General features: G+C 42.3%; 1 long non-coding RNA gene across 1 annotated transcript; it reads right to left on the reverse strand.

Moving 5' to 3' along the window:
- Nucleotides 1-4,073: 4,073 nt before the first annotated feature.
- Nucleotides 4,074-5,981, reverse strand: LOC127440735 (uncharacterized). The gene is made up of 3 exons (XR_007897181.1): nt 5,936-5,981; nt 5,741-5,806; nt 4,074-4,698 (listed from the first exon to the last, which is right to left on the reverse strand). It is a non-coding gene; the product is annotated as an uncharacterized LOC127440735 (long non-coding RNA).
- Nucleotides 5,982-13,330: the final 7,349 nt, after the last annotated feature.

A 13,330-nucleotide genomic window follows, 5' to 3' on the forward strand; every position in this document is an offset into this window, starting at 1 on the left:
CGTAGAGGATGTCATCGATCTGATGGTGCTGGTACAGTTGATCGCTCGCCTGCCCCAAGGAACTGCAGAATGGGTCCAGTGCCATCACCCCACATCGGTGGATGACTCCGTCCAGCTGGCCAAAGCCCACATGGCTGCCTATCCAGAAGCCGGCAAGCAGGAGTCCACATCTCTCTCACTCTCTCTCTCTCTTGCTGCCCCTCCTCCTCTTGTCCCTCCCTCTCCTCCCTCTTGCCCCATACCTGCTCCCCAGAAATGGGGATAATTTTCCTCCCAAACAGGCGCCCCCCCGTGGGCTGCACTATTCGCCGGTCCACCTACACCTCACTGTCGCCACTCCCATGATGATGTCTCTGCCGCCATGAGTGCAGCTGGGAAGCCTGGGCCGGTCTGTCCGATGATGGAGGTGGAGACATGGGTCCAGGTCCCCGACACACCACATATTGTCCCCAATTGAGCAGGGACTTACTGTATACCGGTAAGAATTAAGGGGCATACATACCAAGCCCTGGTGGATTCTGGCTGTAATCAAACCTTGATTCACCACAGCTTGGTTCATGACGGGGCTTTGGGTGCAAAACACAAGGTGATGGTGAGGTGTGTGCATGGTGACATTCACGAGTATCCGGTAGTGACACCCAATATTCAATTCCGGGGGGGAAAGCATAGAGTGGAGGCCGCAGTTGATTCCCGCCTCACCCATCCACTGATTTTTGGGACCAATTGGTCGGGATTTAAAACTTTATTAAAAGCATTATGTGTGGATGGGTCCTTTGAACTGAAATCTCGGTGTGTGATGTGTGACGTGTTGGCTGGGGAGGCAGAGCTGGGGCAGTCTACAGATGCTCAGCATCAGAATAGCACAGGAGGGGAATCCTCTGGCATTCCCACTCTCTCTAGAGCAGTCACATGATGAAACCCTTAAGCACACCTTTGACCAAGTGAGAATGATTGATGGCCAGCAGCTCCAGCCTAATGTCGCACTCACATATCCATATTTTTCAATCATCAGGGAGTGGTTATATCGAGTGACGCAGGACACTCAAACCCATGAAAATACAACCCAGTTATTAGTCCCGAAGAGCCGTCGGGAAACACTTTGGCAAGTCCTATGGCAGGTCACTTAGGACAAGAAAGGACACTGCACTGGTTAAAGGCCCGCCTTTATTGGTCGGGCATTCACGGTGATGTGCACAGATGGTGTGCGGCATGCCGCGGATGTCAGTTGGTGAATTCACCAGCCACCCAAGTTGCCATTGCGTCCATTACCATGCATCGAAGCCCCCTTCAAAAGAATTGGTATGGACCTCGTCGGGCCATTAGAGCAGTCAGCACATGGATATTAGTTTGTATTAGTCCTGGTGGATTATGCAATGCGATATCCAGAAGCAGTGCCTTTGCGCAACATCTCAGCACGCAGTGTTGCGGAGGAACTCTTCAAAATCATCTACCGGGTGGGGATTCCGAAGGAAATCCTCACTGATCAAGGCACAACATTTATGTCATGCACACCACATGAACTTTATGAATTGCTAGGGATTAAACAGATTCACACCATCGTTTACCACCCACAATCTGATGGGCTGGTCAAATGATTTAATCGAACCCTAAAAAATATGATTCATAAATTTGTACGTGAGGGTGCTAGAAACTGAGACTAATGGCAGGAACCCCTATTATTTGCAGTCTGGGAGGTCCCGCAAGCCTCCACGGGTTCTTTCCCCTTTGAGCTCTTGTATGGACATCAGCCCCACGGGGTGCTTGATGTCATATGGGAGGTGTGGGAGGAGGGACCTTCCCAAAACAAAAATGAAATTCAGTATGTCCTTGACCTTCGAGCATAGCTACACACGCTGGGTTGGTTGTCACAGGGAAATTTACTCCAAGCTAGAGAGAGACAAAGCCGTCTCTATAATAGGGGTGCCCAGCTACGGGAATTTGCACTGGGAGACAAAGTCCTTGTATTACTGCCCACTTTGAGCTCTAAATTACTCGCCAAGTGGCAAGGACCCTTTGAGGTTACACGGCGAGTCGGGGATCTCGATTATGAGGTCAAACGAACAGATAGAGGCAGAGCACATAAAATTTACCACCTCAACCTCCTTAAATTATGGTGACGGTAGTTCTGGAGAGGGTGGAGCTCTGGCCGGAGGTGAAGTTCAAAGCCAATTCATTCACCCCGGTCCCTTGTGGAGACCACCTCTCACCGTCCCAGCTTGTGGAGGTGGACAAGTTGCAAAAGGAATTTGCAAGCCTCCATGGGGTTTTCCCCCTTCGAGCTCCTGTATGGACATCAGCCCCGTGGGGTGCTTGATGTCATACGGGAGGCGTGGGAGGAGGGACCTTCCCAAAACAAAAATGAAATTCAGTATGTCCTTGACCTTCAAGCATAGCTACACCCCTGTCCCTTGTGGAGACCACCTCTCACCATCCCATCTCGTGGAGGTGGCCAAGTTACAAAAGGAATTTGTGGATGTGTTCTCCCCTCTTCCCGGGCATACGGACCTCATACAACACCATATCGAGACTCCGCCGGGAGTAGTAGTACATAATCAGCCGTACCACTTGCCCAAACACAAGAAAAAAGTGGACAAATTCAGGACAAATTAGAGGCAATACTTGAGATGGGAGTAATAGAAGAATCGCGCAGTGATTTGTCCAGCCCGGGTTGTTCTTGTGCCTAAGAGCGACGGGTCAGTCCGGTTATGTGTAGATTATCGAAAAGTCAACACGGTGTCTAAATTTGACGCATACCCAATGCCCGGAATTTATGAACTGCTCGATCGGTTGGGTGCGGCTCAATTTTATTCGACACTGGATTTAACAAAGGGGTATTGGCAGATCCCATTCTATTATCCCGAGAAAAAACTGTGTTTTCCACACCGTTTGGATTACACCCATTCGCCACTCTTCCAGTTCGGTTTGTTCAGGGCTCCCGCCATGTTCCAGCGCCTCATGGATAAGATTCTCTGGCCGCATGCTGCATATGCCGCTGCCTATTTAGATGATATTATTATATACATTAACGATTGGCAGAGGCATATGCAGCATCTGAGAGCCGTCCTGAGGTCACTGAGGCAGGCGGGGCTCACGGCAAACCCAAAAAAGTGCACAATTGGACGGGTGGAAGTACGGTATCTGGGCTTCTACTTGGGTCATGGGCAGGTACGGCCCCAAGTTGATAAGACCGCAGCGATAGTGGCCTGCTCATGACCCAAGACCAAAAAGGAAGTGAGACAGTTTATGGGGCTGGCTGGCTACTACCGGAGGTTTGTGCCTAGTTTCTCTGATGTCACAAGCCCCTTGACTGATCTCACTAAAAAGGGTGTGTCGGATCATGCCCCGCTTCAGTGGCTCCACTGCATGAAGGATGCCAACGTGTTTATCACTCGTTGGTACCTGGCACTTCAGCTGTTCAAATTTAAGGTGATTCACTGTCCGGGGCCGCAGATGGTTGTGGCTGATTTCCTCTACAGGAATGGAGGAGGGGTTTAGCAGGCTGGTGGGGGTATGTGGAGGGGAACATGGTCGTGTGTCTGTCAGTGGGTAGAGAGAAAGCTGTAAGAGCCATCACCTGGTGATTATTGACTCTAAACACCTGTATCTCATTTCAGTGACGGCTTTAAAAGGCCGGCGGAATGGCAGACCGGGAGAGTGAGTCAGAGATGCGTAGACACACACCCAGACCAATGCTCTATGCTGAAAAGCTATTTAAATAATATAATTATTGAGTTTATGTTGACTGTTATCATTGAAACTGTGTGAAAATTGAAATTCTTTCTGGAACACATATGTTGAGTTAAATCTTGAGAATAAAAGAATACCCACGTGGACTGTGACGCCGGCTTCCATTTCCTTCTTGCCACCCACTCTGAGAACTCTTACACATGCATTAACAGAAAATGAAACTGTAATATCTATAAAGTCTTAGAGTCATTATTGTGTAGTTTGATTAAATATGATTGTAAATTGTGAATAAAAATAAATAATTAAATAATAAATGTATTTAGAACCCCAATGAGCAAGCCGAAGGCGACTGTGGCAAGGAACACAAAACTCCATAAGATGTTGGTTAATGAAGAAAAATAACCTTGGGAGAAACCAGGATCACTGTGTGGGCCAGTTCCCCTCTGGCTAAACAGCATGAATATAATGCCAATATTAGTTATTTATGTGCAGTGCAAGTCGTGGTTTAAAACTAGTAAACTAAGTAAGTGTTAAGGGTCATTGTTTAAACAAAGATTTTGTATGAACTGTAAGATTAATGACTAATGTCTTTGAAGTTAATCCTGGATTAACTGCAGAAGTTCATATAGATGCACTGTCCTTTGTTAGTTGGCTGATGAAGGCTTTTGTTGGCAATTAATTGATAGTCTATATATTCCATTTTAAGAGTGTAGTCCATCATTAGACCAAGGTGATGCAGGCAGAGATCAGTGAGGTGAATCGCAGTTCAACCGGCAGGTCATTTCGGTGAGGTCTATCCTAAATCCAAGGTTCAGGCAGTGGCATATGAAGTATGCCATGTCTTATTGGCATTAGTTCATCCTCTGAAGTCCATCATAATAGATAGGGCTGAAGTGATGTCTGGCTGGCACCGGCTGCATTTATTTGTCATTACTCAGAGACATGTAGCACTGGAGTCTGACACCAAGCAGGAACGGAGCTGGATCTGGCCGGCTCTAGTAACTCTGAATCCTGAGGTAGAGACAGGGAAACAGACTCATTTCCAAATGGTAACCAGTTAGAATGAAATAAAAGAATGGTAAATAACATTCTTTTTAAAATGACAGTACTCTGTGCTATGGGTTCATGATATACCAGTTGCAGCATTTCCAGATATCACAATAGAAACAAGGCACCTATTTTGGAAAAACAAGCTCAACATAAGCATCTTGCCTCACCCAAAATAAGCAGAAATAAGCGATTTAAGTTTTTCTATGTGGGGGAATTTCCCAGACAGAAAACATAACAAGCTTATGTATACTGTGTACAGTAGCATATGCCAAGTAACGTCTTTTCAATAGATGTATTCTTAATATTAAATATAACCCCAAAAATATTTCAGATATTCATTTAGCCACCTTAAATCTTTTGCCGTCTGAATGATTTAACTAAACTAATGGTTTCCTTCAGAATCAAAGCACATGCATATTTTCTTCTAAAAGGAGAGAAGACTCATTTTTGCGAGCAACAGGATGTGGTGTAATTCTGAAAATTTACTGTGATAATCCTTTTGGTCTTTGGTTTTTAATGAAAAAATTATCGGAACAAAATGATCAGGTTATTAACCAGTTACCAGCATTAAAAAATAAAATAAAAAAAATCACTGGAATTGAAAGGGATTTAGTTCCCGTTTCCGGTTACGTTTGTCACGTTTGGCTTATTTCTGTGTGCCTGTGTGTTTTCGTTCTCCTCGTGTGTTTTCCTCTTCCTCGTGGCCGGCGTGATTAGCGTTTCCTTGGAGGGGCTCATTTGCACCGCTCACGGGGCAATCACCCATACCTGTTCCCTATTTACCCTGCCTATATATTCTCCCTTGTATGTGGCCAGAAGTTTTTAGTGCGTCCTGTCTATGCAGTCTTGCCTCCTTGTCGGTCTTGTTTTGTTTTTTACTCTCTCCCAGTTCTGTTCCTGTGTGGATTACTCCCGACCAGACTTTGTTCTCTGGATATAAAGTCTGTGGATTACTTACAAGTACTGCTTGTCTCTGAACTATTATTTGCCTGTGATTACTTACCCTGTTGTCTCCGTTGATCTTTTCTCTGCCCGGGTGTCCCACGCTGGTTCTCATCGATCCACCTATCTATGAAAGACACATGTCAAGTACATATTTACATAGAAAAATGATTCACTAGCAGCGCAGACAGATGTAAAAAACAACAAGCTCTTAAAAGAACTTCAACTTTTAAAAATGCATGAAAAGACCAGAAACCTTCTTGAAACATCCTGTTTTGCTGTGTCTAGCTTTTTTAACGCAAGAATGCATTCGGCCTGAACAGCAAATCATTTCCTGTAATACACCAGTCACTGTGGTGTGGCCTATCCCATCACAATGTTTATGCTGATGGGTCCTCAAAAACTTGGAGTACAGCCAAGAAAATATCAACGTTACAGAAAACACTTATGTTGGATATCCCAGCTGAGAGGAACAAGGTTCTTGTTCTCTCTCAAGGAGGACGTGGGGCCAGGTGAACAGTTCTCGTAATTCTTTATTTTTACAACGCTTTTCAGCGTAAGTCAAACGATTTGCTTTTCAGCACACACAAAAATGTGCACACACACAAGTTCAGGCTCGGCTCTCTCTCTGTCTTCCGGCAGTCTGAATTGCCCTTTAAATCCCTCTCCGCTCTCACTGCAAACACAAAACAGCTGTCAGAGGTGATTTCTAACAGGTATCAACCCTTACCGCACTCACTCTCTCGGCCTCGCTCTCCACAGACATCGCTCAGCCACGCCCCCATCACCACACATTTATTCTCACCAAAGAGAGGACATGCCTTTTGTGTAATGTTTATGAACTCATGAATGCAAAAACAAGGCCCTGTTTTCACAGTTTTTCCACTAAATCATTAATTAATTTGTCTGTCAGTAGAGCAGAACACTTATTTTGTTATATTTAGTCTAGCTATATTTTAGACCTTATGAAGGTCTGCTTACTGACTAAATATGTATAAAAGTGATAACTCACTGCAATATTTGAGATAAAAATATGACATAATTAATAAAAAACTATGGTAATATCAAACTACTGTTCTTTTTGGTACTTTTGTTTTTCTTTTTTAACCTTCATATACTGTACTATGGTATTGAAACATTACCATATTCACGAAGCATGACATTTAAGTGGTACTAAGATATAATAATCCAGTATAAGCATTTGTAGGCCTAATAATACTCCTTAAAGTTTGACTGAGGAGTTTGTATGTCTATAGGGTGGATACAATCCTTTTATCGTTGCTATTAGCAAAGTATATTTTGTGTGATTTATGATGCAGACTAAAATCAGACAGCTCCATCTCAAGATTGGCACAGCTGTCATTTGACATACAGGGTCCCTTTATGAAACCTGCAAAGTATACTGGAAAGGAGACTGAAGTCAGTGTTGAAAATACACAAACACCCACTTCTGTGGAATATTGCATTGGGGTCAGACCTATCAAATGACAATGCTCATGTGGCTCACAGGGGTGTCTGACTCCTTTCTGAACACACCCATGAGGCTTTAGAAAGGAATGGCCATCTGGCTTAGTGTTCTAGGAAAGAAAGAGGTAGAGACAGAGAGAAGCAGAAAAATATTGGGCACAATTTCATTGTCAGCGCATAAAAGGGCACCACAGGGATCTATGCTTGTCTTGTGAAGTTTGACTTTGCCATCTGTTTTTGTTTTCTTCTTTGAGCCCCTTTTACATCTTGCTGAAAAAGCAGTGAATTAAAAGAAAACAAAAACAGAAGCAAAGTCTTTGACTTTGCAACAGAATTAGCTAACTTGAACGAATACATTTAACAGTGCTCTCTTTCAAGTTAATCCATTTAGATACATGATATGTTGATTAATTAACCAAATGTGTTGCAAATAATCACATATTTCAATATTTTCTGAGAAAAGCACTCAGATACTGATGACATTACATTATTGTGACAGACTTAAAAAGCATTGAATAGACATTAAAATAATTAAACATTCTGGCTTATATTAAGTCAGTATATTGTTTTATTTCCATTTCATTGAACATGAGCCTAACACTAACTTACATTCCTCAATGGAGTTTATCAATCTGCCCAAGGTATACTAGGGGGCCATTCACACAGAGCATGTTGTAGTGTTATTCTTTTTTATTCCTGGTAAATGTTGCATCTTACTTTTTTTCAGTGCCTCTTGCCATAAATGCTGTGTTTTTAAGATACTGTGTCAAGTTAAAATTAGTTCAACACCCCTGAGTTCTGTTCCATTCTATTGCGCATTATTCAGTTGTTTTTGAACACATATACTGTATTAGGTACTTACAGCTTGATTTGCTGTTATTACTTATTACAGAATTTACATACAGGTCAGGGGGCATGATTAAATGCATAATTCTTTTTAATGCATTATTTTTGTTATAATAATTGCACATAATTAGTTTGTTTAATTGGCAGTCCTTAAAGGAATATTTCACCCAAAATGTTCTCATAATTTACTCACCCTCATGCCGTTTCAAACTCATATGATTTTCTTTCTTCTGCTTAACACATATTAACTTATTTTGAAAGATGTATGATGTGTTTTTGTCCATGCAATATATGTCAATAGGGTCAGAAACTTTCAAGCTCTGAAAAGGACATAAAGGTAGCATAAAAGTAATCCATATGACTCAAGTGGTTTAACCCATTTCTTCTGAAGTGATACAATATATAATTAGAATTACCATTTGTGCCGAACTACTCCTTTAAATTTAATTCTAAAGGTCATTCAGGAATCAGGACCTTGAAAAGCAACAGAATAGTTTTAGCAAAGTTTTAAAATAAAGTTATACCAAAGAGATGGGTTTAAACTGTGTGTCTCAATTCCCCATGGAAATTCATAAACTGATAGATCCCCAAAATGCTTAAGCTTTTTCCGAATAATTTCCCATGTGGTGTAAAATTTGATATAACATATTCACTGAATTGCAGTTGAGCAAAAACCTGATTATTTTTAAATCAATGTCTGGACATGAATCATTCTGCACCCACTTGTGGTGTAATCTCCAAATGATTAAATTCTGTTATGACTGTCATCCCCCACTGATATCTTAATCTGGAAAAATATACCTCAAGGGATATATAAGCTTGTACTGTAGCCAGGAGAGCCTCTGTATTCATTAAATAAATACCTTAATTCAATAAAATCATCTAAAACCCATATTCACATTAACTGTTAGACATTTACCATTATATAAGACCATCAATCCTTTTACTTTTTAGAAACTGCTACCCCCCCCCCCCAACTGTGTAAATCAGTGAGCTGGTGCAGCAGGTGAGTCATCTTGCCTCGAGGAATGAACTGACCTGGCTTGCATCGATCATGAAAGTCTAAGCCATTCTTCCACACACTGCTGACAAAGAAATGGAGATGGACTAGCTGATAAGGCCAATGGACATTTGTCTTCCAGAAAGTGGATATCGTGTTGAGAGGACAGCTGGAGAGCAGGGCAGACACTTTATTTCTCTTCTCGGACAACCATGCCCATACATTTCTTATCACTCCAAGGACTGAAGTTGCTAGATCGTATCAAAGTTTCATGCAGTCCCAATTTGTTTATATTTGGGTTATTGTGTAGACAAAAACAACATGAAAACAAGTCCATGAGCTTTTTTGTTTTATAAACAAAGTAATTAGTTTAAAAATTATATGAATGTATAAGGAAAGACATTATTTTAGGTACTGTGACTGGTCACCATTTTTCAACATTTTAATCACCTTTTTGCTTTTATCATTTCATGTTAAATGGTTCTGTAGTGTATTTTTAAAAGAACGAATATTCCATGTAGTCTCATAGGCCACATGCACACAAGTTTGTAACCTCTGTTTTCAATTTCCTAATGTCATTGTTTTCCAAAGTATGCAGTTATGGAAAGCGTTTTCTTTTTTTTTGTTCGAGGGACAGGCTCGTACCAGTTTGGATAATAGACTTAAATAGAGCATCAATGCATCTTTAAACGAAAACAGATTTGTGTGTACGTGGCCTTAATTAATACAAGGTCATAATAACTGTATGTATAATTATCATAAGAGTAAGCAAAATGCTGTGAAAAAAACATGGAATGCCACAAAGAGCTCAGTTTTCTATGCTGTGTTGACATATTTTCTATAAAAACAGGAAGTTGGGGTGGGAAATATCGAAGGGCTTTTCCCCTTTTATTTAAGTAGTCAAAAGCCTTTAGTTTACATCACATCTGTGAAAGTTTCCTGATGGAGGGAACGAGACGTTGTGTCGATGCAGTGACACTAGGGTCACTTTTGGGAGCCCCAAACACCTCTGATCTTTTTTTAAAAGGCCAATGAGAATTGGCGAGTGGAATTTTCAGGCCACTCCCCCGGACATACGGGTATAAAAGGAGCTGGTATGCAACCACTCATTCAGGTTTTGTGCTGAGGAGCCGAGATAAAGTCCCGGCCATTTCAGCAGGTAGTTCAGCGTTGTGGCAAGAGGGACACAACGTCTTGTTCCCTCCATCAGGGAACGGAGGTTACGAAAGTAACCATGACATTCCCGATCTGTCACTCACTCGACGTTGTGTCGATGTAGTTACCCTAGGGGTCCCTATACAAAATGCCACAACTAACTGAATGGTGTTACGTGAAGTGGCGGTGTGTGACGGGCAGACTGCTGTGTGCCTCGTAGCCAGTGCACCAGGCCATCACGTAACCTCCCCCAACACACTTTATAAGCGTCGAACAGTCCTTCAGGAACAAGTCGACTGCCCAATGAATAGGTGGACAGGCTGGCCCAGCCGAGGCCTCTTTTCCTTCTCTTTTCTCCCCAAAAAGAGTGGAATTTGTTAACTGACTGGGAGCCCAAAGTGTCTACGTTGGGGGGGTGTCACTCCCAAGGGTGATGAGCATACGGGGTGCGGGGTCTTGAGCCGCGCCAGGGCAGGATGTGCTGTATGGCCTCCGTCTGCTGCTTCACCGCCGAGAACTGCTGGGCAAAATCCTCGACGGTGTCTCAACCAAGTTCGATGTAAACCTACAGGCCCTGTATGGGAGTTTCAGGCGCCCACGCCAGGTGGCGGCGCTCTGCGGACACAGGTGCACCGCGAGCACCTTATCTACCTGGGGGATCACCGAATACCCCCAGCTGTTCCGCCATCGAGGGTAGCGAGAGCGGGGGAGCTGAAAGACCGGGACCGGGCAGTAAAAGGTGCCTCCCACGATCTTGTCAGTTCCTCCTGCACTTCCGGGAAGAAAGGAACGGGGGCGGGGTGTGGCCGTGGGCGGCGACCCGAGCCCAGGAACCAATCGTCGAGTGGTCCCATTGAGGTCCCCAAATTGCCTCCAGTGCTAACCGGCATGGCCTTATACCTGTAGGTAGAAGGACCGAGGTGGGGAGCCGCTGGGGTGGCTTGCTTTCTTACGAATACAAGTCGCGACCGCAACATTGCCATGGTCATGTTCTCGCAGTGAGGACAAGACCCATCCACGAATGATGTCTCCACGCGGGCAGCGCCCAGACACGAAAGACAGCGATCGTGGCCGTCAGAAGTGGAGAGATATCGACCGCAACCAGGAATAACACACAGACGGAAAGGCATCTTTAAAAAGACGTTCCGTGTGTGCCACTCTTTTAGAAAGAAAATATACTCTTTTTTAAAAATGTATTTTATATATATACTCTTTTAGTTGTTTCTGCTGAAGCGCCCAGGGGCGTTCTCTGCAAACCACAGATGCAGAGGGGGAGAAGCCGCTGAAATGCACCGTAAAATCCAGCAGAGAGAGGTGAATGAACTCTGTGGATGAATTCAGCTCAATGAATAGAACCGCTCGGCTCCGAAGAGAAAATCTGAATGAGTGGTTGCATACCAGCTCCTTTTATACCCGTATGTCCGGGGGAGTGGCATGCAAATTCCACTCACCAATTCTCATTGGCCTTTTAAAAAAAGATCAGAGGTGTTTGGGGCTCCCAAGAGTGACCCCTAGTGTCACTACATCGACACAACGTCGAGTGAGTGACAGATAGGGAACCATAATTAGCTGCTTGTTATTGCTAGTCAAAGGCCGGTGGTATTAGGGGAAGGAACATTCTCATTCAAAAACATTTTATTGGACAAAAATCTTGGATTCGCCCCTGAGTGCAAGATGAGTCACCATTATTTTTGTCTGTTTTCCCAGAAGCAAAAGACTGTCAATTCTAAATGTGCAGGTTTGTTTAGCCGACTTTTAGGAGTACATCAGCAAAACTGATTTGGATTTAACCCTCTGGGGTCTGAGGGTGATTTGGGCCCTGGAGAATTTTTGACATGTCTTGGCATTTGTGCTTTTTCAGTTGTTTAAAAACATATTAATAGCTAATGTCTGATAACACTGTATTCAGCACAAACTGGGCTACAATAATATGTGAACAACATGTTTGTACATGTTTGTATTTTTGAGAAAATAAAGTTTATGCATGTTTTTTGAAAAAACTAAAATTTTAAGTCACTGAAATAAGGCCATATAACACATACTAAACATTTGTTCACAAGACCTTTGAGAACTGGATCTTGTAGCCTAGAGTTTTTGTTACAAAAGTTATGTGAAAACCATCCTGGTCACTCATTCATACAAAACAATATAGTCATTTAACTTTTGTAAGACACTTTTAGTGTTAGAAAGGCCATATTTGAGGAGGCGTGGATGATCATGGATATTGATGTGATTCACAACTGAGGAGACAAAGACCCCTCCCCTGAGAGAGAATGAATGTGAGGAGACTTAATGATTGAATGTATTGTTTGTAGCTTATTCACAAAATCAAGTTTAAGTTAAAAGAAGTAATCTGATTATAAATTTTCTTTACTTAAAGACTTTACTTAAAAACTTTAGACCTACACTACCGTTTAAAAGTTTTAGATCTGTAAGTTTTTTTAATGTTTTTAAAAGAAGTCTCTTCTGCTCACCTAGGCTGCATTTATTTGATCCAAAATACAGCAAAAACAGTGATATTGTGATATATTTTCACAATTTAAAATAACTGTTTTCTATTTGAATATATTGTAAAATGCAATTTATTCCTGTGGTCAAAGCTGAATTTTCAGCATCATTACTGCAGTCTTCAGTGTCACATGATCCTTCAGAAATCATTCTAATATACTGATTTTCTAATATGGGCATATTTACAGCACATTTTACACATTTACACCCAAACAGATATTTGCAAGCACAAGCTTCATTGATGATAATGAGGCAGCATAAACACTAGTTAAAATATAATCTAAACTTTCATATTATTTTGATGTCATATTACATATCATATTTATATCATACAGCATACAATTGAAATACCTGCTTTGGCCGAAACAACATTTAAATGTAACTAAAACTTGCCTATTAGGACATATTTCAAATTTCAATACTCTGAATACTGGATGGCAAGTCTGTAAATAGTCCAACTAGTAAAATATGTACATGTTTATATAAAATAGCATGTCAATAAAGACTTACTCATCCGAAATTGTATCCTCGGCTGGATCAAGTCGCTCTTCAAATGTTCCTCGTCGGATTCCGGCTCTTCTTCTGAGGAAAATGTGAACTCTTCGTCACTATCCAGGACCATCTGTAGAGCTTCCTCACCTGTGTAGCATGCCATCTTCTAAACGTGCAGGAAAG

Source organism: Myxocyprinus asiaticus, chromosome 1 (genome assembly GCF_019703515.2).
Source record: "Myxocyprinus asiaticus isolate MX2 ecotype Aquarium Trade chromosome 1, UBuf_Myxa_2, whole genome shotgun sequence".
Taxonomy (NCBI): Eukaryota; Metazoa; Chordata; class Actinopteri; order Cypriniformes; family Catostomidae; genus Myxocyprinus; species Myxocyprinus asiaticus.